Source organism: Paramormyrops kingsleyae, chromosome 17, assembly GCF_048594095.1.
Source record: "Paramormyrops kingsleyae isolate MSU_618 chromosome 17, PKINGS_0.4, whole genome shotgun sequence".
Classification (NCBI taxonomy): Eukaryota; Metazoa; Chordata; class Actinopteri; order Osteoglossiformes; family Mormyridae; genus Paramormyrops; species Paramormyrops kingsleyae.
Genome location: NC_132813.1, coordinates 9,575,743 through 9,598,533, shown reverse-complemented (window position 1 = coordinate 9,598,533; position 22,791 = coordinate 9,575,743). Strand labels below are relative to the sequence as shown.

Sequence of the window (22,791 nt, the reverse complement as noted above, 5' to 3'; positions counted from 1 at the left end):
TTTAATTTGAGCCTGGTGCTCCCTGCAAAATCATAATGAATTCATCTAATTAATTTAGCCCATGCCAACAGATGGCTTTAGTCACATGACTGCCGTTAAGAGAGGCACCCCCTCCAACCTGGCAGAAAGGTTAACCCTTTAGTGTCTTTGTGTGACGGGCAGGAATTGTTCACACCCTGTCTATCTGACAGCTAGAAGCTGATGTGCTTTATGTGCTACCTGTTAGATGTGATGCTGATTCACTGAGCTCTGTGTGTGTGTGTGTGTGTGTGTTTGTGGACTATGTTTATATTACATCGTGGGGACCAAATGACCTCCGCAATGTGGAAAAAAAAAAAACCTGTTATTTTGACGCTGTGGGGACCACTTTTCAGATCTCCGTGACAGCAAAAAAACTAAAAATGTCCTGTATTTTGATTGGTTATATATGGATAAGGGTAGGGCTGGGTAGGGGTTAAGGTTGTTACTGCTGGGATTAGGATTATGCCCATAGAAATTAATAGAGTCCCCACAAAGATATGGAAACCTAATCTGGGTGCATGGCATGCCTGTGTGTGTGTGTGTGTGTGTCGCATGAGGAAGTGGAGCCATGTTTGTAATTTGGGTGATGTGTGTCTGTCATAGAAAATGTACAGAAATTTGTATGCAAATTTCATGCTAGCAGCATTGGTCTAGTAATTTTAGCTGCCCTTACAAGTGTTGAACAAAACAAAATATATTGTGTGAAAAATACTAGGGGTTTTGGCTGAAATTAACAAACGTGGTCAAAATGACGGATCCCTGTGGAGGTCAGCACAACCTTGACATACATTTTAAGAGAAACAAATCCAGCGGGAGCAGGTAAAGAGCAGAACGAAATTAAGAGTTTGGTGAATGAACAAAGGCTTCATGTGTTACTTAAGGGGCTCCAGACTATTAAATCCACTCATTTTCTCATCATGCTCTCCTGTCGTTGGTCTGTACCAGACTGAACATGTTTTTCTTACATATCATTTATTGTTACGTGGTTTGATTAACTATTTTTCTTACATAGACGCTCCCCAGGTTACGTTGGTCCATGTTACGAGATTTTTGCAAAACTTTTCAATGGGTAAATGTTTTTAATTTTCAGTACATTATTCAATAAATTACACAACATATTCAACACTTCATTATAAAATAGGCTTTATGTAAGTGTTCTAAGCATGTTTAAGGTAGGCTAGGCTATTATAAAAAATCAAATCAAAGATACTGTATTTGGTAGGTTAGGTGTACTATACTAAAATGCATTTTTGCCTTACGATATTTTTGCCTTATGAACGTAATCCCATCGTAACCTGGGGAGAGGCTGCATTGTTTCTTGTTTTGGTCCTGCTTTTATCTAAAGCGATACCTCTTGTTATATAGCTGGTGCAGTGTCTTTTATCTTGTTATGTTTTTCAGCACCTGTAATCATATATCTCAATATTAAAGTTCACAGTGAAATCACCATAAATTAACCTCCAGCTAAAAGGAGAGAAACATGGAGAGATGGAGGGAAGGAGAGAGCCAGCGATATTGTTGAAGGGCAGGGGATCCAGCACGGGGGCTCTCCTGGGGTGAAGTTAATTCCCCAGGTAGATCCTCTGCCCCCCAACCCTATTTTCACACCTTCCTCAATGACTCAGCCCCGGCCACCATCATCCCTCGTGCCCCTGTGGTGGGGAGGGGGGGCGGGGGGGTTCAGGCCGGTGAAGTGATTCTGACATGTGCCTGATAGTGACTGCCACACTGTCTAATTGGGGCTGTCAGGAGGAGTTACAGTCAGAGAGAACTGACACAGCAGCTCCTCAGCCACCCCAGTCCATGATTCCTCATACAGTCATGGGCAAAAATATTGGCACCCCTGCATTTACGTCAGAAAACGCACCACTTCTCCCAGAAAATTGTTGCAATTACAAATGCTTTGGCATTGTCATGTTTATTTCTTTTGTTGGCACTGGAAGAACAAAAAAGCAGAGGGAAGAAAAACAAATCTGAGACATTCCACACAAAACGTCAAAAATGGCCTGGACACAATTATTGGCACCTTATCAGAATTGTAAGAAATCATTGTTTTTCAAGCATGTGATGCTCCTTCCAACTCACCTGTAGCAATTAACAGGTGCTGCCAATATGGAAATTCCCACATGCCAACCAGTTAACATGGAGAAATATTGACTTAGTCTTGTTTTTGAGTGTCTGTGTGTATCACACTGAGTATGGAGAAAAGAAAGAAGAGCAAAGAATTGTCTGAGGATTTGAGAACCAAAATTATAGAAGAGCACGGACAATCCCAAGTCTATCTCCAGAGATCTTAATGTTCCTGTAAAGAACTTTACAGCCCATAGCACTGTGGACGTGGACGGAAGAGAAAGATTGATGAAATGTCACAACGAAGAATTGTTTGAATGGTGGATAAAGAACCTCGATCAACTTCCAAACAAATTCAAGCTGACCTGCAGGCACAGGGTACAACAGCGTCAGCTGGCACTGCCCATCGCCATCTGAATGCAAAGGGACGTTATGGCAGGAGACCCAGGAGGACCTCACTGCTGACACAGAAACATAAAAATGCTAAAGTTTGCTAAAACTTACCCGTGGAAGCCACAATCCTTCTGGGAGAACGTAATCTGGACAGATGAGACAGAAATAGAGCTTTTTGGTAACACACATCATTCTACTGTTTACTGAAAACAAAGAAGCCTTCAAAGAAAAGAACATGGTCCCTGCAGTCAAACATGGAGGAGGTTCCCTGATGTTCTGGGGTTGCTTTGCTGCTTCAGGCACTGGTAGTCTGGACTGTTTGCATGGTATTATGAAATCTGAAGACTACCCAAGAATTCTGGGGCGCAGTGTAGGGCCCAGTGTCAAAAAGCTGGGTGTCCGCCGTAGGTCATGGGTCTTACAGCAGGACCCAAAGCAAACTTCAAAAAGCACCCAGAAATGGTTTAAGATGAAGAGCTGGAGAGTTCTGAAGTGGCCAGCAATGAGTCCAGATCTAAATCCCATAGAGCACCTGTGGAGAGATCTAAGAACAGCAGCTGGGAGAAGGAACCCTTCAAATCTGAGAGGCCTGGAGCAGCTGGCAAAGGAAGAGTGGTCCAAAATAACGGCTCATTGATTGTTAAAGAAAGCGATTAATCAGTTATTTATTCCAAAGGGTCTGCTACCAAGTATTAAGTTGAGGATGCCAATAATTTTGTCCAGGCCATTTTTGACGTTTTTTTTTGTAATGTCTCAGATTTGTTTTTTCTTCCCTCTGCTTTTTTTTTATTCTTCCAGTGCCAACAAGAGAAATAAACATGACAATACCAAAGCATTTGTAATTGCAACAATTTTCTGGGAGAAGTGGTGCGTTTTCTGACATAAATGCAGGGGTGCCAATATTTTTGCCCATGACTGTATGAGGAATCATGGACTGGGGTGGTTGAGGAGCATCTGTGTCAGTTCTCTCTGACTGTAACTCCCAGTGTCTCCTCCTCCTCCTCCTCCTCTGCCATCTCTGCTGTGTGCTCATGAATAAACACACTAAACACACACACACACACGCATTTAAACAGTCACGCGTGTGCTGATACACGCTGACAGAGGCGTCTCTCTCAGCCTCACACACTCGGGCTTGCACACAGATCCACACACACGCACTGGTCGCTTTGGCAGCAGTCAGACTCCACCAGGCCCAGGTCCTCCTAGGAGCCCTTTGCCAGTAATCCCTCAGACAAATTACAAGATCTTCTCCTCCTCATCCTCTCTTTCCAGCTGCAATTGGATTTGGATAAAGATGGCTTTCCCCTTTCTCCTCTTTTCTTCCATCGTTTGGCTAAGGATGGATTTGCCTGGGGAGATTACAGTTGTCAGTGTAGCATTTGAGGGACAACGCCTTCACTAACCCACTAACAACATTCACCCCCCACCCTCAGCTCGCTCTCCCTCCCTCTCTCTCTCTCTCACTAGGAACACAAGCTGAGCGCATAATCCTCTCCAGAGCTTTTTGGAAAGGAGGTGGCAAAATGCACCATTAGGTCAGGACCCCAGTGCTCTTCCCCGACCCTTCTGGTTAATCATCGGCCTTCCAGCCCCCCAGAGTGTAGGAACTCCTGCAGTTTTGCGATTACTGCTGGGACTGGGCTCCTGGTGTTGATGTTTGAGGCCACGTTTGGGGTGATGTTGCATTTGAATGCTTTTTGTAGACTGTCCACTTCATGATTGACAGGACCATCCAGCAGAGATATTTCATGGAACCAGCTGGTATGACTTCTGGGTTCAGTCCGTCTCTCTTGGGTTCTCTGATCTGGGACAAACACTCTCAGTGCTGAAGTTCTTCCTCTGAATGGGCAGGAGATGTTGGAAGTGAACATGGAAGAACAGACTGTGAGAGTCGCTGCAGGTGGGGAGACTGAAGCGCACGACATGGAGATAAGAGGAAGGAATAGGGACTTTATTTGGTAATGTGACGGAACCAGCAAGAAGACATGAAGGCAGAAGATTAATGAGGAACATTTTAAAATCTAATCTGGGCTGGAAGGACTAGAAGTGGCTGCAGTGGCGTGCATCAGGCTCTGTGAGCACATCCTGGGGGGTGGGACAATGCCACTGACCCACCAACGCCTCATGAGGTGACTGGAAACATGGACCCTGTGAACAGAATGAGTGAGCTCATTGGCTGACATCACTGCCCCGGGATGGACACGCCCACCCTTAACTTGTGGTCAGTGTGGGTTTGGTGGGTTAATAGTCAAGAGGCAAAGGTAGCTAATGGCCTCTATTTAAGAACAAACCCCAGACAGACAGGCAGTGATCAATAATTCAGTTGGCTAGGCTATGATATGGGGTAAAGCACAGCACACAACCACATGCAAACACACACAGTCTCACCATCATTCAGCCACCAGCACCTGGACACACTCAAATGGGATTTGTGTGGTTTTTCCTGCATCAGTTGTCAAGTGCTATTTTACTGACAGATTTACAGAGATCCGTGTTCCAAAGCAAATCTTAATCACATGAAGAGAACATTATCAGCTCCACCTGAAAAACTCCTCATATATAAGAATATATATTCCCAGCATGCAAGGGAACTCCTTGCTTGTAGTGTGCTTAGTGTGTCAGGTAAAGCCTGAGTGCATTACACAAGTGTAAACTATGGGGTGCTGTGATATATTTTTCACTATTTATTTAACGGCTAAAATCTTAGAATGTGTGTTTGCTATTGTCAGTTTTACTTTTTGTGCATTGCATTGAGCAATTGAGCTCGTCTGCATCTGTATCCCTGTCTCTGTGTGTTCAGTGGCCAGGCTTTGTGTGTGTGTGTGTGTGTGTGTGCGCGCAGGTGAACGCATGTGCATGCCTGTGGGCTGTCAGCCTAGAACGGGCCCGGCTCGGCTGGGCCGCGGCGCTCGCTGTGCCACCAGCCGCAGTAATGGGGACGGAGCTGTCAGCTCACTTAATGCAGCTAATGTGCGCTTGTGCCGGGGGACATGGCCAGATCCGATCTGGGGAGGGAAAGCGGGGCTGACACACACGGCGCGCTGGCCTCTCTCTCTGTCACCACTCCACTGCCGCCTCTCCCTCTCGATTTCCCTCTCTCGCTTTATCCCCCTTTCTCCCGGCTGTCCTCTTGAATGGATGTTGTCCATTCACATTTCACAAGTAGTTTTATTTTTCAATGTAGCATCGAGGACAGTCGCAAAGCCAGACGTGGGCTGTTAGGCAGTCGAAGGCTGTAATTAATGAAGCCGTCCGCGTGCTTCTGTGGATGCAAAAGGCGAAAGAGCAGCTGGATCCTTCCAGGCCTTAAGCAGCGCATGTGCTCTTTTCGTGTGGACAAAGTGGACATCAGACAGGGACATGGACCTGGAAATGTGGGGAGAGAAATCGCTCATTCCTCTTCCTCTCTCACTTCCTCTGTCTGTCTCCACCCATCTTCCCTTCCCTCCACTCTGTTTTCACTTTCCATTCCTCTTCATTTTTTTCTTTCTCTCCCTTCTTCCTTCCATCATCACTCTATCCCTCCCATTTTCCCTAGCATCCTTCCATCTCTCTCCCTCCGTCTCTCTCCTCCATCCTCCCTCCTCTTCCTCCCTCTGTCCCACCCTCCATCTCTTCCCACCCTGCCTCCCCACTGGCTGTGGCTCTGATGAATGGGATCTATTCCTGTCACCTCTGTAAATCAGAGGTGCTTTAACTATCCCACTGCCAGGAGCAAGAAGAGGAAAAGGGGTGTAATGACCCGAACGGAGCAGCGCCGGCAGCTACAGGAGACACATGTCAGAGGAGGGGAGAGGAGTGGGTGTGCAGCCAGGGATGGGCGGAGCCACTCCCAGCCCCCTGCCTGAGCACATGTGTACTCTGGCTGGTATATATGCACATGCACATACATACAGGCACATGTGTACTCTGGCTGGTATATATACACATACACATACATACAGGCACATGTGTACTCTGGCTGGTATATATGCACATACATATACATACAGGCACATGTGTACTCTGGCTGGTATATATGCACATACACATACATACAGGCACATGTGTACTCTGGCTGGTATATATGCACATACATACAGGCACATGTGTACTCTGGCTGGTATATATGCACATACACATACATACAGGCACGTGTGCTCTGGCTGGTATATACAGTATGCACATACACATACATACAGGCACATGTGTACTCTGGCTGGTATATATGCACATACATACAGGCACATGTGTACTCTGGCTGGTATATATGCACATACATACAGGCACATGTGTACTCTGGCTGGTATATATGCACATACACATACATACAGGCACATGTGTTCTCTGGCTGGTATATATGCACATGCACATACATACAGGCACATGTGTACTCTGGCTGGTATATATGCACATACACATACATACAGGCACATGTGTACTCTGGCTGGTATACAGTATATACACATACATACAGGCACATGTGTACTCTGGCTGGTATATATGCACATACACATACATACAGGCACATGTGTACTCTTGCTGGTATATATGCACATACACATACATACAGGCACATGTGTACTCTGGCTGGTATATATGCACATACACATACATACAGGCACATGTGTACTCTGGCTGGTATATATGCACATACACATACATACAGGCACATGTGTTCTCTGGCTGGTATATATGCACATGCACATACATACAGGCACATGTGTACTCTGGCTGGTATATATGCACATACACATACATACAGGCACATGTGTACTCTGGCTGGTATATATGCACATACACATACACACAGGCACATGTGTCTGATGCTATTCCATGTTCCAGGTGTAGCAGAGCTTGGTGAGTTTATGTCATGAATAAATTTGGTCATTTTAGGGCAGGGACGAATCTAGGATTTATTTAGGTGGGGCACATAAGAAGGGCTATAATTGATACAGAAGGGCCAACCTTACCATTAGCCAATGATATGTTATTGCCTGGTGAGTGACAGGAGAGGGGGCACTCTGCAGGCCAATCAGCTGTCAGCTTGGACCAGTGCACCTATGGGGCCCCGCCCCTATACACATCCTTGTTTCATTCGATTTGTTTGTTTGCGTTTGTTTTAGTGGAAGTATTACTAGGGAGTGTAGTTTTTCCCCTATTTTGAATTTGAATTAAACATGAAAATAGAAAAAGACTGTTGTAAATGTCTTGTTGAGATCCCAGGGATTGTATGGACAGGAAGCAGGTCAGGTGGTGTGGAGGGTGTGTTGCAGTGGAACTGACCGTTTTATTAGAATTCAATCTTTATTACCCCCCCCCCCCCCCATCCAGGTTGTCAGCGTGCTGTAGGGCAGAGTAGTTAATTGGGTGTGGGTGCTGCACCAGCTCACTGCTGGCCTAATAACATGGTGTGGGGGGGTAGCAGGGGTTGCTCTCTGGGGCAAGGGGGGGGGGGGGGCAGAGAGCATGTGCTGCAGCAGGGGGCCCCCTGGATGGGATGCCAGTCCACCTCCTTTTGCTGGCTCCTTAACTAGATAGGCCCTGTTCTCCATGCAGAGCCTCAGCAGCCCGTCCTTTTGGACCTGCAGAGGTGCATTCTGGGACTGACAGCTAAGCAGTGAATTTTAACGCAGATTTCCTTAAGCTGATTCGTCCAGTCCTTCCCCCTCCTTCTTGCAAGTTCCCTCCATCCCTGCCCACTGTCCCCCTCCCCACTACAGTGCCTCTGTCTCACCATGCCCCCCCCCCCCCTCACTGTCTGTCTTCCCCCAGCAGCTGTGGACTAATTCCCCAGTAACAGTGTTTTGCTATTTGCTGTGGATCATCATGCACTGGCGTGCTGCTTATGTCATTATTCCAGAGCCTCCAAAATGCGATTATGGGGGGGGGGCACTGCTGCGCAGGACCCCTCTAATGCAGCCGCAACATGGCCTGATGATGAAGGCGCAAACCCCCCCACCTTCTGTGGCTCTTAGTCAACCGGACACCTCTGATCCATCTTCTTCTCCGTTTCTTAATTTTATTTATGCATGGTCATTCTGTATTTTAAATACTTACAGTTGAAATGTTGAAACATTCTAAAAAACAGCAACACCCCAACAGGTATGGGAAGAATAGTGTCTGGATTATGCCCAGTGCCGTCTCCTGCTCAGTGACCTTTGACCCGAATGCCCGTCTTACAGCAGATCGTCGTCTGCCTTTGTGATCCCAGCTCTATGTTTTCACCTTGACATCCACACTGTCGTGGCATCTACCTCTTTGCTTAGATGACCTGCTGTGTTTATTTCATGATGGTCGCCTGATGTTTGTCCCCTAGGCAGGTGGCCAGAAGTGAAATCTGGCATGAAAATAAGTATATGACTGTTGGTTCACTAAACATATATGAGTCTGGTGCAGGGGTCTCTGTATGTTGTGCTGTGTTTAAATGCTAACTTAACCTGCAGCGTTGTGCAAGACGGTAATGAGGTGAAACAGCATTAAGAAAATACGGAGGTGAGCTGGCCATTGGGGGGAAGAGAGGCAAGGTTATGTGGTCAGTGTATGCTTAAGTGGCGGCCAATGGGTGCTTGAGTCTGAGCCTGCCCGCATATTCTGGGTGTGTCACATCTGCAGAACGGGCTTAACCTCATCTGCATATAAAGCATATGCACCACTGGAGCCACAGAGTCACGGCCGATTTATGCAACTGGCAGGTTGGCGCTCTCTGGTGAGACGGTGCCTCGCTCACGAATAGAGCAAGTACCTTCCGGTCCCCTTGGACCCAAACCCCTGACCTCCTCAATTAGGAGTCCAGTAGGACGGGTCGATTTAACTGACAGTCATGAGACACCGATTCCATTTTTAGGCTGCTGTCGTCCCCAGGAATCGGAGGAACGGGAATAGAAGAGCAGGGCCAGCTGGGAGTGTTAACAGAATGTTATTTCACTGGTTATATGCATATGTATGACTGTGGATATATGTGCAGGAGTCGAGCGTGTCTGTTCATGTGTGTCTGTTTATTGTGCCTTTCTATAAGGTTAGCATGGCCACAGGGCAGAAGAGTATGGGACCCACAGAGATATTTTTTCCTTCTACCTGAGGAGTTTCTGTTTGATGCTCTCTGTTGTCTTCAGGCTATCTTCTCCCACCGCAGGAGCACCTAGCAAATGGCGGACGGCCCCTAGCAACAGTGAGCAGGAGAGAAAACGAGAGCGTGAGGGAGGGAGTAGGGAGGGGGAGCCGCAGAGCATTAATAAATAATGGGCCCAGTGAGCGGTTTGAAGCGCAGGCCTCGTTAGCGGCGCTGCGGTGCCGGCATTTGCATGTGGGCTTGAAGAACAAACCTGACACTGACTCATACACAGGGAGACACACATCCTACTCTGCCCATATCGTCCTCCTCTCTCCTGCCCTCTCCTTCCACCTTTGATTGTCACTGTCACTTTGACTTTTTTTCCTCCTGTTACTCAAAATCATCATCCGTGTTATGTAGCTTTTTACATTCATCATTTGCTGAGGGTCGTCGGGGATCTTATTCCGTTAAGCTCCAGTATCAGTGTACCTGTTCCTAAATGTAAGGCCATAGTGCACATTTGAAGAACTTCCTTGCAATATGTGTAGTTTAAGCCTGAGAAGACTCCCTTCACACACAAGGATGGTTCCAGAAACACAGGGAGCTGCTTTTTACTGCTATGTGTGCTTTTTGGTGCTGAGTTCCAGTAGTTAAATTCTGTGGTGAATATGGGCTTTAGCTCTGAACTCCGGGCTGGTCGTGCGTGTTCAGGGGTTCCTCAGAGACTGGTGTTAAGGCCATTAGGATTTGCCTGAACTTCTCTGTTCAGCCTGATCACCTGCCTCTTGCAGGCCTCTTCTCCATCTTATAAAGAAGCAGGAAAGGTCAAGCCTCGTGAAAGGTCCTGATCTTACCTAAATCACTTCAGTTAAATGATCCTTTTGATTAGATAGAACACTCAGCTTTGAAAGCTGCCATGGATGAAAATGTCTGTCAAGCAAATAACATCAAATCAGCAAATAAACCTTCATGCAGATTCTCCTCCCACCTCTGCACTCCTCTACTTGCTCAGCTCACTGCATGTGAATCTTCACTTTTCTCTTCCTTTCCCAGGCAGCACTTTGTCAACACGTGTGTCACACTTGGGCACCGTTATGGTATGTAGGGCAGTAAGACTCGCACGCCCATTCGCACAGGTAGAGACCGAGAGCGAAGCCAGGGAGAAACAGAGAATGATTTGACAATTAATATTTCACTGAGGTCTGCCACTCGGGTCACCGACGATGAAGAAGGGCTGCCGGGAGGGGGGTGTGACTTTATCGATGTTTAATTTACTAGCCTCCCGTGCTGAAGGTGCCCCCATCTCAGTGCCAATTTCCTTAACGGTAAGAGGGCTAGCTGGTCCTCTTATTTGCCCCCTCCCCCCGTCACTCTCTCAGCCCTCTCCCCCCTTTCATTCTGCCTCTCTCCGTCACACTGACGTGTTGTGACAGGGCAGCGGCAGTGTTGTAGGGGGTTAAATTCGCCAAGTGCACATTATCCTGTAAGACTTAATTCCCAGGTTCGCACAAAAGGCCGGCTTGGAAATTACAGCTCGCGTGGTGCCACACTCAGCATGATGGCCTACAGCCCCCACCCCCTTCCTACTATCACCGGCACACACACACAAACAGCGATACACACGTCCTTACACACATGCCCACCATACTGGAGGAGAGGAGAGAGCTTTAGATGCCATTACTGCCACACTCCTACCTATCATTTAACGTGTCACAGATGTAGGCAAACGGGTCGTGCCGCCCTTCCTCCTCCTCAGTGCTTTCCTCCCTCGTTCCCTTCCTCCGTCATTCACTCAATCCCGTGGCTCATTCACCATTTCACCAGCTCTCTTCTTCGGTCTTTCTACACTCATTCTTGCTCCATGGAACTGGGCCACTGACCTGCTCAATGATTGGGGGAGGGGGGTCAGTGTCCCTCGGGGGGTCACCGTGGCCTTTTGAAGCAGGCCGGGGAGACCTGATGAGGAGGATGTGAATTCTGAAGGCCCACACGGTCACCATCAGCATAAAGCCCCTGTTCCAGAAACGGACAGAGGAGGGCGCCGCATACGGCCTTTTGGGACACGTGACGGGGTTAATTTCCCCAAAAAGCAGCAGATCCTGGTGGCCTGGCTGTCAGCAATGTGAAGATGGCGAAGATGCACATATAAATCAGGCCAATAATACGAAGTTCCAGTGAACATGAAGGAATACCAGCATTTCGCTGTTTTTACATCTGTGTATGTGATGGGGCAGCTGGGCAGATTTAGTTACCAGTACATCCCAGTTAGCATGCAAGCATGTTCACGTGTGTCGGTCCGTGAGCGGAGGAGCACCGGCAGGGATGCGGGGAGCTTGTTAGCGTGATGAAGTGTCTGCGTGGACCAGGGGAGCCGGGCCTGTCCCCTCTGCTTTAATAAATCTGTATAGGATGGAGCAGAGGCCATAAAACGTATCGATCGCCATCCCTCACGCCGGGGCTGTGGGGAGACACACCCCCCTGACAGGGATTCCCCCCCCCGACACGTGTGCGGGCAGAAACACACACGCCGGTGCGCAGTCACTCGCTCGCCGCTGACCCTGGCCGATGCCCACAGAGTCGCTGAGTCAGACAGGTCTCTCTCTACTGATGACGCAGAAACAGCAACACGCAGGTGGATCTTGATTCACTCAGCACACGGGAGCCCCGGCTGCCACTGACACACACGCGCTCGCTCCTCTATTTACTCAGCCCTCCGTCTCGTCTCACGGAGACACAGCGGTACCAGGAACGCCACTGCAACCCTGTGCTCTACATCCAGGGGTGATTCTAGAAGAGGAATCATTATTCATACAGAGGGACCAACCTTATAAGCCAATTATGTGTTTGTAAATTGTTGAGTGACAGTGGAGGGGGCGTCCCGGGTGCCAATCAGCTTTCATCTGGGGCCAGTGCCCCTGTGGCTCCGCCCCTGTCTATTTCCACTGTAAAACACTCACAAGCACTCCTGTATTTCAGTGAGTTTATGGCCGGGTCAGACTGCCTTTTCTCACGTTGAAGTCTCCTTCACCAAACGTTGACCTAGTACTCCGGTGGGCTCCCACAGGGGGTAGAGTCCCTGTCCACACCTCCGTTCATCACATTACAATTAAAAAGTGCCCCCTCCTTCTGTAAGGCAAGGGCAGCGCGCGCTGTCACATGGGGAAACTGGGACACCGGCACACAGCGAGTCTGGCTGCACTTGCACACTGACACACTTTACTGCAGTCGTGTTGTTGTTATTGCAGACGGTACCGGAGTCCTGCACCAGCAGAAATCCCCACCTGCAGCTGGACTTACTGCCTCCCCCGTGTTTCCTGCTTAGCTTTGAAAGTAACTTGTATATGATTCCTTGGGTGCATTTCCTGATTTTCTACACTCCGTATTTCAATAGTAGTATCGCAATACAGCAGTATTCTTTAATAAGTATACTCATATCTTACTTCTGGACACGTAATTGATAACTGGTGTTGGTATTTTCTTAGTGAGCATTTTCTAATAATGTTGTATTTCATAATACGGCAATATTGTTAATTTATATTGATGCTCAGCAGTAATATATGCAGTGATTTATGTTGGGATCAAAAAGTTAAGGTGACCTTTGACCTTGGTCCTTCCCCACAGACTTCTTCCTTCTCCTTCCTGGGCTGATTCAGCTCTGAGGTAAGTGTGTAAATCTCCATCCCACTCTGTCAGCGTCATTTTTGTCACCCGCATGTCACTCTGTTGCCGCTCTGTGTTTGTCTCTCACCTCCTGTGCTTTTCTGGAGTCCGAGTGCAGTGACTGCGGGTCGGCGCCATGGAGACGGGCTCAGCATGCTGACTGCCAATCAGCACCACGCAGAGACAGACTAACGTCTCTGGGGGCCCTAGGCTGACATGGGTAGGGGCCCCTAAGGGGCCTTTTCAGCTACTTCTTGAGGAAAGATAAAGGAGAGGGAATTTAAAATGATGGAACATCAATAATATGCAGATCTAAGCATGGGGTGACAACGATAAAACTAACTGATTAGGGTGGGGGGCGGGAGTGCTGTCGGTAATATTCACTGATTGGGGGGGGAATTGTGCTGGTGGATCTATCGGTCAAATTTAAGAAGTTTAACCATCCCTTCTTTTGCCAGGGCCCTAGGCTGTTGCCTGAGTGACCCCATACCCTACACTGCCTCTGCGGCTAAGGCTAGTCCTGAATTATTTCATACACTCCTTTAATTGTGTTTTCTCCAAAACTATTCACAATTTGTCTACCACTCTAGTGGTACAGTATCAGATGTAATAGTCTGGTATCTTTGCACTGTTTTCCTCTGCTATTACACTGCTTCGTGTCGGTTCACTTGGCAGCGAAACAACCGGTAGACTCCAGTACTGAAGATGGCTGAGAATGAGAATAATTCATACGTTGGTATAATTGATAATATTGTTTTACATCCCTACGTATAACTTATGGAAGTTCTATCTTCATGGACCCCTATTTTTCAGGACCCCATACAGCCGCCTATATGTCTTGCAGTAAGTCCAGCCCTGGCAGAACCAGAGTGTCTTACTTTAAGACTCAAAGCCAAAATGATTGTGGAAATAAAGGAAAGGTATGTTGACATAATTGGTAACACTTATAATGCCTTTATAATGCCTTTATAGGACATTAATAAGCAGCATGTAAGTATGCATCCTAATACACCTTAACAGCTTCAATATGCATTAATAACAAACACTAGCAATGATTATACCATGATAATGCATTTATAATGCATTCACAGAACATTAAGTGCACCATCATATTAAGGTATACTTACATGCTGCTTATGAATGTTCTATGAATGCATTATAAATGCATTACGAAGGTGCAGTTAATGTGAAGTGTTCGCGGATAGTTTAATAGATTAAGTTTTATAGGAACCACATAAAGAGATTCACAGGGTCAGAAAGTGTAAGATACAAACAAAAGATAAAAGGAAGAGAGTGTGTTAGCAGATGCGGAAAGTGGGTGAGGCAGACGGCGAGGGGCAGGAATGGGACCCGGGCACCGCATGGGGGCGGGAATTAGCCTGAGCCCTGGAGATAATTCCACTGATAACAGCAGCATCACGTAAATGAAGCAAACCATGGTTCTTTTGTCTGCGTGTGTGCATGTGTGTGCGTGCGTGTGCATGTACCTACGCGGCACAGTGTGCCAGAGCTCGTGAATAATACATCAGGGCCTCCCTTGTCAGAGCTGTGACTTCAAAACGCGGTGAGATGCAGGGAAGCTGGCTCTCCCCCCCCCGAAATGCCAACCCATTTCCAGCAGCCTCCTTTTCTCTCTCCAGCACACAAAGTCACCTTCTCCTGTGCCACCTTTAGCACTTTCGCTCTCTCTCTATAAATCTCTATAAAGCGGTCACACCCTTCCTAATATCATAATCTCCTCATCATGCTTCATCTTTTCTCTCCTTATTTTATGTTTCCTTCTTAATGTTCTCACGTCTTTTTCCTGCCCTGGTTTTGTCTGTCTTGTCTTGTCTATCCGGGAGGACAGAATCCTTGAGGGTGAGAGATGAGTCTTGGATCATCATGCTACCCACAGAAAATGATATCGTGCTCTTTTCGCCAAAGGTCCTAGAGTAGGCGGCATCTCACCAATAAATGTTTTATGCACACTTAAAATCATTATGTACACTGTGGATGGCTGCAGGGTCAGCATCCCGATCTCTCTACTTCTCTTCATGTCAACAAGAGCAAAATAAATTTGCTTTCGTGACTTTTGCACTCAGTGCTGAGTGTGTCGAACAGTCATTTGGACGCGACATTAGAGAAACTCTGCGTCACGCAAACACATTCAGGACTAAAGAAGTAAAGAGCGTTCCATCTGCAGGAATCATGGCAGTCTAATATTCATCCATCTTCCAGCTGTTTCTCCTGGTTTGGGGGCCTGGAACCTAACCCAGGCAGCACTGGGCACAAGGTTGGAGGCACTCTGCACTCATACAGTCACTGGCCACTTTATTAGGTACACCTTGCTACTACCTGTTTGGACCCGCCTTTGCCTTCAGAACTGCCTTAATTCTTCGTGGCATAGATTCAATGAGGTGCGAAAAACATTCATCAGAGACCTTGGTCCATGCTGGCTTGATTGCATCAGGCAGTTGTTGCAGATTTGTCAGCAGTGCCTTCTTGATGTAAATCCCACATTCTGCCACATTCCATAGGTGCTGTATTGGACTGAGATCCGGCTACTGCAGAGGCTGAGTACAGTGAGGTCATTGTCACGTTCAAGAAGGCAGTCTGAGATGATATGAGCTCTGCGACATGGCATGCTGCTGGAAGTAGCCATTAGAAGCTGGGTACACTGTGGTCATAAAGGGATGGATCTGGTCAGTAACAATACTCAGGTAGGCTATGGCGTCCTCAATTGGTACTAAAATGTGCCATGAGAATATCCCCCCCACAACACTACACCACCACCACCAGCTTTAATTGTTCATACAGTGCAGGATGAATCCATACTATCATGTTGTTTAGACCCTGAATGCTGCAGCAGAAATCGAAATGCATCTGACCAGGCAATGTTTTTCCAGTCTTCCTTTGCCCAGTTTTGGTGAGCCAGTGCCCACTGTAACCTCAGTTTCCTTATCGTAGCTGACAGGGGTCCCGCCCGGTGCGGCCTTCTGCTGCCGTAGCCTGTCTGCTTCAAGGCTTGACGTGTCGTCCATCCAGAGAAGGATCTGTTATTTCAGCTACTCTTGCCTTTCTATCAGCTTGAACCAGTCTGGTCGTTCTTTTCTGACCTCTGCCATCAACAAGGCATTTTTGCCCAGAGAATCTCCACTCACTGGATGTTTTTTTTTTCTTTTTTGACCCATTTCTGTAAACCCTAGAGATGGTTGTGCATGAAAATCCCAGTAGATCAGCAGTTTCTGAAATGCTCATACCAGCCTGTCTGGCACCAGCAACCATGTCAGAGTCACTTACATCACCTTTCTTCCCCATTCTGGTGTTTGATGTGAACTTTAACTGAAGCTCCTGACCTGTATCTGCATGATTTTATACACTGTGCTGCTGACATATGATTGACTGATTAGATATTTGCTTCAACGAGCAGCTGAACAGGTGTACCTAATAAAGTGGCCAGGGAGTGTTTTCAAGAAAGTTTCTGTGGATGTTCTTCATTAGATTACATGGGGACTGAGTGAGTTTTACTTCTTAGCACTGTAACATGGGATGAGGAAGCCTGTCTTTGGGTCATTGGTCTCATCTCAAGAACAAAAAAATGGGCTGAGTGAGATTTGGAAAATCATACATACTGATACCCCACACGAGAACGTGGACTGTCTGGGGTCCCTACGGACAGGGTTGGGAAACGCTGCAGTATAGCAGCATACTTACCCCTTCCTATTATTTTCTTCTTTTAGGCTATAAAACTTGACTATTCCATAAACTGCCAGTGAAAAGTGGAAGCAGATTTTTGTACACGGTAAGTTTCCGCTCCAGATGGACTGCAAGTATGCTATGCCTACCTAGCTTATTAAAACAAGCTTAATGATGTAAAGAGCGCAATAATAATAACTGATACTTTATTGATCCCCATGGGGAAATTCTCTTCACATCTCCCCCAACTTGCTCTCTGTAGGTGAGAGCAAACTGGCTGCAAAGGGCCAGGGAGTTGGGGGTTAAGGGCCTTGCTTAAAGGTCGGGCTCAAACCAGTGACCTGATCACAGGCACAGAGGCTAAGCATAAAGTAAATAAAGATAACAGCTGATCCTCAGGTTTAATGAAGCTCTAGGTAACGGCAGAGAGCCCCCAGTGCTCACAGCGAGTCTGGGGACGCCTGCTTAATAATGTAAAAATGTTGGACATTTATTGGTTTCATAACAAAAGTCCATTGACAATCAATATTTATTGTATCTGCACATATCTTCCACTTCCATAAGTTTTTTTGACTCATTCAGTTCTGTTTTTGCCATTTTGCTATTAATTGCAATTGTAGACACTGGCTCCCAAAGAGATACTAAATATGTCTGGTGTGTTTATGTCATTGCAAAGGTGTTACTAATTAAAAAGGCACCTGCTTATCAATTAACTTTTTTAACTCAGAACAGCTCTATGGGAGCTATAATTTTGGTTTCAATTTATTGCAACTTGAAATTAATGTTTTACTTAAAACTTGTTTCTAATGTGATATTTATTTTGTAAACATGAATAAAGTAATGATATATGTTATAAAATCAATAAATTGCAATATTTTTACTGAATTAAGCAAACGACCCAATACTTGGGCTTCTTGGATTGGTTGAATGTTCACTAGTTTTGCACTTCGCATTTGCAGACCCGATTACATAACTTAATGCTATAATTGGGGCTTGTAAATCTGATCGTGGATCAGCATAGGAGCTTGCTGGTTTTAAACTGCTTACATTTCCAATTCTGCTTCGCGACCCTTTTGGAATTTGGGTCGCGATCCAACGGGTTGAGAATCGCTGCGCTATACTACAATACAGTGCTGTACATAAAATACAGCTTATTGTAGTTTCACTGCTGCATCTCTTTGGTTCATCTTTGACAGTTTATAATAACCTTTGATGAGTCTACATTCATCAATGAGAGAAAATGACTTTCTTTTTCCCGTCATATTTTCTGTGCACGCAGCATTAGCCACGGGTGGCTAACCAGAAGCAGACTGGGTTACCGCAAGGAAAAGTAGGCAAGTAAAAAAAGGAAGAATTACCATAATTTTAATTTCTTCCATATGTTGTTATGCATAAAAAGACCTAAAATGAACACTGTAAACGGATTGCTTGATTACTATAAGCAAATTACTGAAACAGTATCTGTCCCAGAATTATTCTGTCCCAAGCTTTTTGATCCATATAAGCGTTTGATCACTATAATCGTGATCTCTATAAGCGGTTTACACTGTATTTTAAATATTGCTAGTGCTGAAACCGATTGGTGGTATAACCTTTGGTGACGGAAACTGTTTTTCCGCAGTGTTGACATTTGACCTTTTTGATCAGTGCCGTCTTCACTAAGAGCCACAATGTGTCCAGATGATAGACACAGACTGTTTTCTTTGGTACAAGCGGCTGGAGTCACTCAGTCGGCTCAGTGTTTAAACCCCCCTCAGTAGTATTTTTTAAGGGAACAATACATGGACACCCACTGGGGAAAGTATTAACAGAATTTTAAAAATTACAGGTTCTGAATGTCATGTTTGATTAATTTTTGATGAATTGCAGCAGCCTTGCCCTTTAAATATAAAGCACATTAATTAAAGTCGTCTGTCATTTAGGCTAGAAAAGTCTTATTTGGCTCTATATGCATTAAAAAATATTAAATAGCTGTAACAGCAATGCGTTTAAATTGGTTACTTCACACAGTCCAAATACATTCAATCAATTTGTGACTAAATTTCTCACAGTATGTGAACATGTGAGTGAATTTATGTATATGTGATGGGGCATGAAAATGAAGAAGTGTCAATAAAACCAGTGTCATGCAACAAATTGTTTTACAATATTAATTTGTCACATTCATGCTGCTTAATGTCACTGTGGATGTGAACGTAGCTAATTAAGTTTCCACTCCTGCCTTCAGTATCCCTGTCATTTCCTGGCTTGTAAATGTCTTAGGTTTAGGGATCTTCCTGTTTAACACATTGGAAATATATAGAAAACAAATGAGCAATTGAAGTTAAGCTTACAATTAAGCTTTGAGTGTTTTGTGCTGCTTCCATATTACCTGTCATATTTCCTGTAAGACTTGCCCTGTCGGGTGGCGTGTCCAGGTGTTTTGTTGTCTTATTCTGCACATTGAGTGCAGATCATCATCAAACGTCTAACAGGGATGTTACCACAGGAAACAAAGGACTGAAAATGAGGGCTGTATTAACATTGGCCTCTGGGCTCTTTGAAGAAGTGTGTGTGTGTTGGGGGGGGGGGGGGATTTAAATGCAAATTCAGTGAAAACAATCTGTGTGAACCATTGTTTTAATCCTGGTTAAATAAAATGGGGAATGGAACCATGAATTCTGCCTTGAGGTATTTATTTTCAGTGACATAATGGGTTTCTGTCTTTGCACTATCTATCTATCTATCTATCTATCTATCTAATCTATCTATATCTATCTATCTAATCTATCATCTATCTATCTATCATCTATCTATCTATCATCATCATCTGTCTGTCTGTCTGTCTGTCTGTCAGTCATACTTTGAATCACCTTGTTACAGTCTAACGAGTTTCATGCACAATATTAAAATATCACAATGAGCAAGAGCTACAGTATAAGATATGGTATGAGAATGATCACATGACCTACCCCATTCCCCAGTTAATTTTCATATTTAGGAAAAATATGAAGATCTGTACAATTTTAAATTTAACGTAAATTACATTTAACTTAAGCTACATTCTGTGTAAAAAGTTACATGTGCATGTGTATCCAAATACCTCTAAAACAGGATGTTTTACAGTTAAAGGCTGTGAACAAAAGTCACAAAAAATCAAGAAAGTCATGCAGTAAATATTGCAATGTCACTCTTTGGCCACTAGAGCATGCCATTGTAGATGAAAACATGTATTTTACTCTTCATCGGGGATTGGCTATATATATATATATATATACACATATATAAATGTATATTTAAAATTCACAGTCAAATTACAGTTTAATTTAAATATACAGTTAATAATTTGTATTTAACTGATTTGGGAAAACCTGGCAGCCAGTGAAACAAAATCACATTATTTGAGAACAAATGTCATATTTAGAGATTCCCTTCCCAGCGGAGAATGGAGTGAACAAAACAGAAACTTCCAAACAAACAAACAAACAAAAGAAACAAGAAAACGCAGACAAATATCTCACAATATGTTTGGTCACTCAGGTCAGGCATAAAGAGAGGATCTGATGGAGCAAATCTGCATCAACAGTGGCCTCTTGCTCCCAAGATTTACATCATTAATTGTATAATTATTATTTTTTTATTCAAAAATGATATCTGAAGTTGTATCTAGTTTAATAAATAATCATTTTATTTCCTGCAGTATGGGATCTAAATCCATCTGTCTATATTCAGCAGGATCAGTCTGTCTTGCAGGTACAAGATCTAATATGACTATAAGCAAAAGATAGAACTGTTAGAAGTTTATACAAACTCAATTACCTAATACAACCAGTGTGGATGCATTTAGCTTCCAGTAGCACGCTCTTAGCTTGATAATTTAGTGGTTTCATCAATTAAGTTAAGCTACCATTCATGTAGGTCTGTGATTTAACTGACAATGTAAATTCTAGAGCTATTCACTTCAGCTTACCAGTGATAAAAATGTATAATTGTTTTTTTACATGGCAGATAAGGAGGAGCATGAGATTAAGGTGTAGGTAAATACTCTTTGAAGGGTAAGATTTATTTAGGGAAATTATATGGTGGCAATTGAGCTGTGGTCACCAATTTAGTAGGAAGCACCTCTTCCCCAAACAGTACAGTACAAGGGGGGGGGGGGGGGGGGGGTGGATGGAGGGGTACACACCGTGGTGGCCCAAGACGGCGCAATGTGAGGGAGGTCATTTGCATCCCCATAGGCTGTCCGTCACTGTAACATCATTGTCTCGAAGGGTGAGGAACCAGCTGCTCACTCAAGTGTTAGTCTTCCTGGTCCTGGCCATCCACTGCAGTGGTCTGTGATGAGGGTGAAGGGCCTGCAGAGAAGATAATATCTCAACTTGTGCATGGCCTATTTATAATAATAATAGATACTTTTATTGATCCCCATGGGGAGATTGTCTTTACTGTATGCCTCCCTCAACTTGCTCTTTGTAGAATAAGCTGTCTGTGAAGGGCAGCCTCCTGTTGGGGTGCCCAGGGAGCTGGGGGTTAAGGGCCTTGCTCAAGGACCTGCAGACGTGCTGAGGCTGGGTTTGAACCGGTGACCTTCTGACTACAGACACACAGGCTTAGCCCCCACATGCTGCCCCCTATTTGATGACCAGGGCCTCCTGATCCATGGCAGTGTACCATCATTCGGCAAGGGCGAGCACTGGGTGTTCCTCACCCCAAAAGTCACGGAAGATGATGGCCCCCAGGCCCACCTGAGACTCTGGTATAAAGCTGGAAGGATAGCTTTAAGTCAGAGGTGTGGGGAACCAGTACATTGATCAGGAACTCTTTTAATAGCTGGAATGAGTTCAGCATCTTTGGTCCACGAGACATAGTCGAGTTGGTTCTTCTGGGTGAGATCATGGGATCAGAACAATTGTAGTACTTGTCCAATACCACAAAGCCCAGTTTCTCTTGGAATCATGTAACATAAAGTGATGCTACACCTGAACCAAGTGGATCGGTGGTGGACTCAGTTTGTCCTGGTGGGTCCCAAAGCACATTGGGATCAGTAGGTATGGGCTTGTTCTCTGGAAAGAGGTGGTTCCAGTTCTCTTAAGGTTCCTTCCAAGTGCCATTGGTTGAGGGTCCTGAGAATCCAGTTGGGGCTATCAGTTTGTCAGCCAGGCCTTCATTAGGAGTGCAAGCATGGAAATGGTCTGGTCTATAGCATTGGCCGTTTCAGCATGGATTGTGGCATCTGCAATTCGGCATCTCAGCACAGGGGAGAGACGGCAGGAGGCGGTGCGTGATATTCCAACTGGAGCCAGTGCTGGGGAAGCTGCACCACCTGGCATGTTTGGCTGTGGGCAAACTGGTCGGAGGACTAGCTCTTGCTATGGGTGATGGGAGAGAGACCCACGAAGGATAAGATCTCAGCCTTCAAGGTATTATAATCCTCAGAATACCGGCAGGTCATCACGTCACAGTTACTATAGTGATCCTAGGAGCATCGCTAAGAGGCTTTAGCCTGCCAGTCAGGCCATTCAGTATGGGAGGTGGGTGTTCATCTTATCACAAGCTGCCTCCGATGGAGTCATTATTTTGGTGTCGTAAGTAGGATAAGAACTTAAATTTGGCAGCCCTGCAAATAGTAAGTAAAGCCAGAAATGTGTTTCCTGCATATGCCGGCCCCTGAGAGCCAGTGTTGGACCAGGGTGAGGGAGGGTGTGTTGTGGTTTCCTGTAGGCTGCAGTGTAACACTCTTTGGAGCCTTTCGCTCAGGCTGTTAGGGTCAATGCCTTAAGTCGGAAAGGAGGTTTGAGTCGGGATGGACTCTCCCCTGATTGGCCGCAACAATACAATAACGAAAGCAGCTTGGAACATAGTCACTGAATGAGATGATTGGAACTGATTTCCTGCCCCTGTGTTATGATCAATCATTCATTAATGCATATTAATATTCTCTGAAAAATCCATCC

The 22,791-nt window shown here is 45.4% G+C and overlaps 1 long non-coding RNA gene across 4 annotated transcripts in view; it reads left to right on the top strand.

Annotated features, from left to right (window-relative positions):
- Nucleotides 1–19,404, top strand: part of LOC111840507 (uncharacterized) — a 29,087-nt gene extending 9,683 nt beyond the window's left edge. For 2 of the 4 annotated variants that reach the window (XR_011983209.1, XR_011983210.1), the window contains exons 2-9: nt 13,142–13,180; nt 13,288–13,400; nt 13,639–13,693; nt 13,994–14,100; nt 15,700–15,882; nt 16,903–16,964; nt 18,138–18,192; nt 18,480–19,404. This is a non-coding gene — a long non-coding RNA (uncharacterized lncRNA). Of the gene's footprint in view, nt 1–13,141; nt 13,401–13,638; nt 13,694–13,993; nt 14,101–15,699; nt 15,883–16,902; nt 16,965–18,137; nt 18,193–18,479 lie in introns of all 4 variants that reach the window. The other 2 variants (XR_011983207.1, XR_011983208.1) reach the window with 1 other exon arrangement.
- The last annotated feature ends 3,387 nt before the right edge of the window (nt 19,405–22,791 follow it).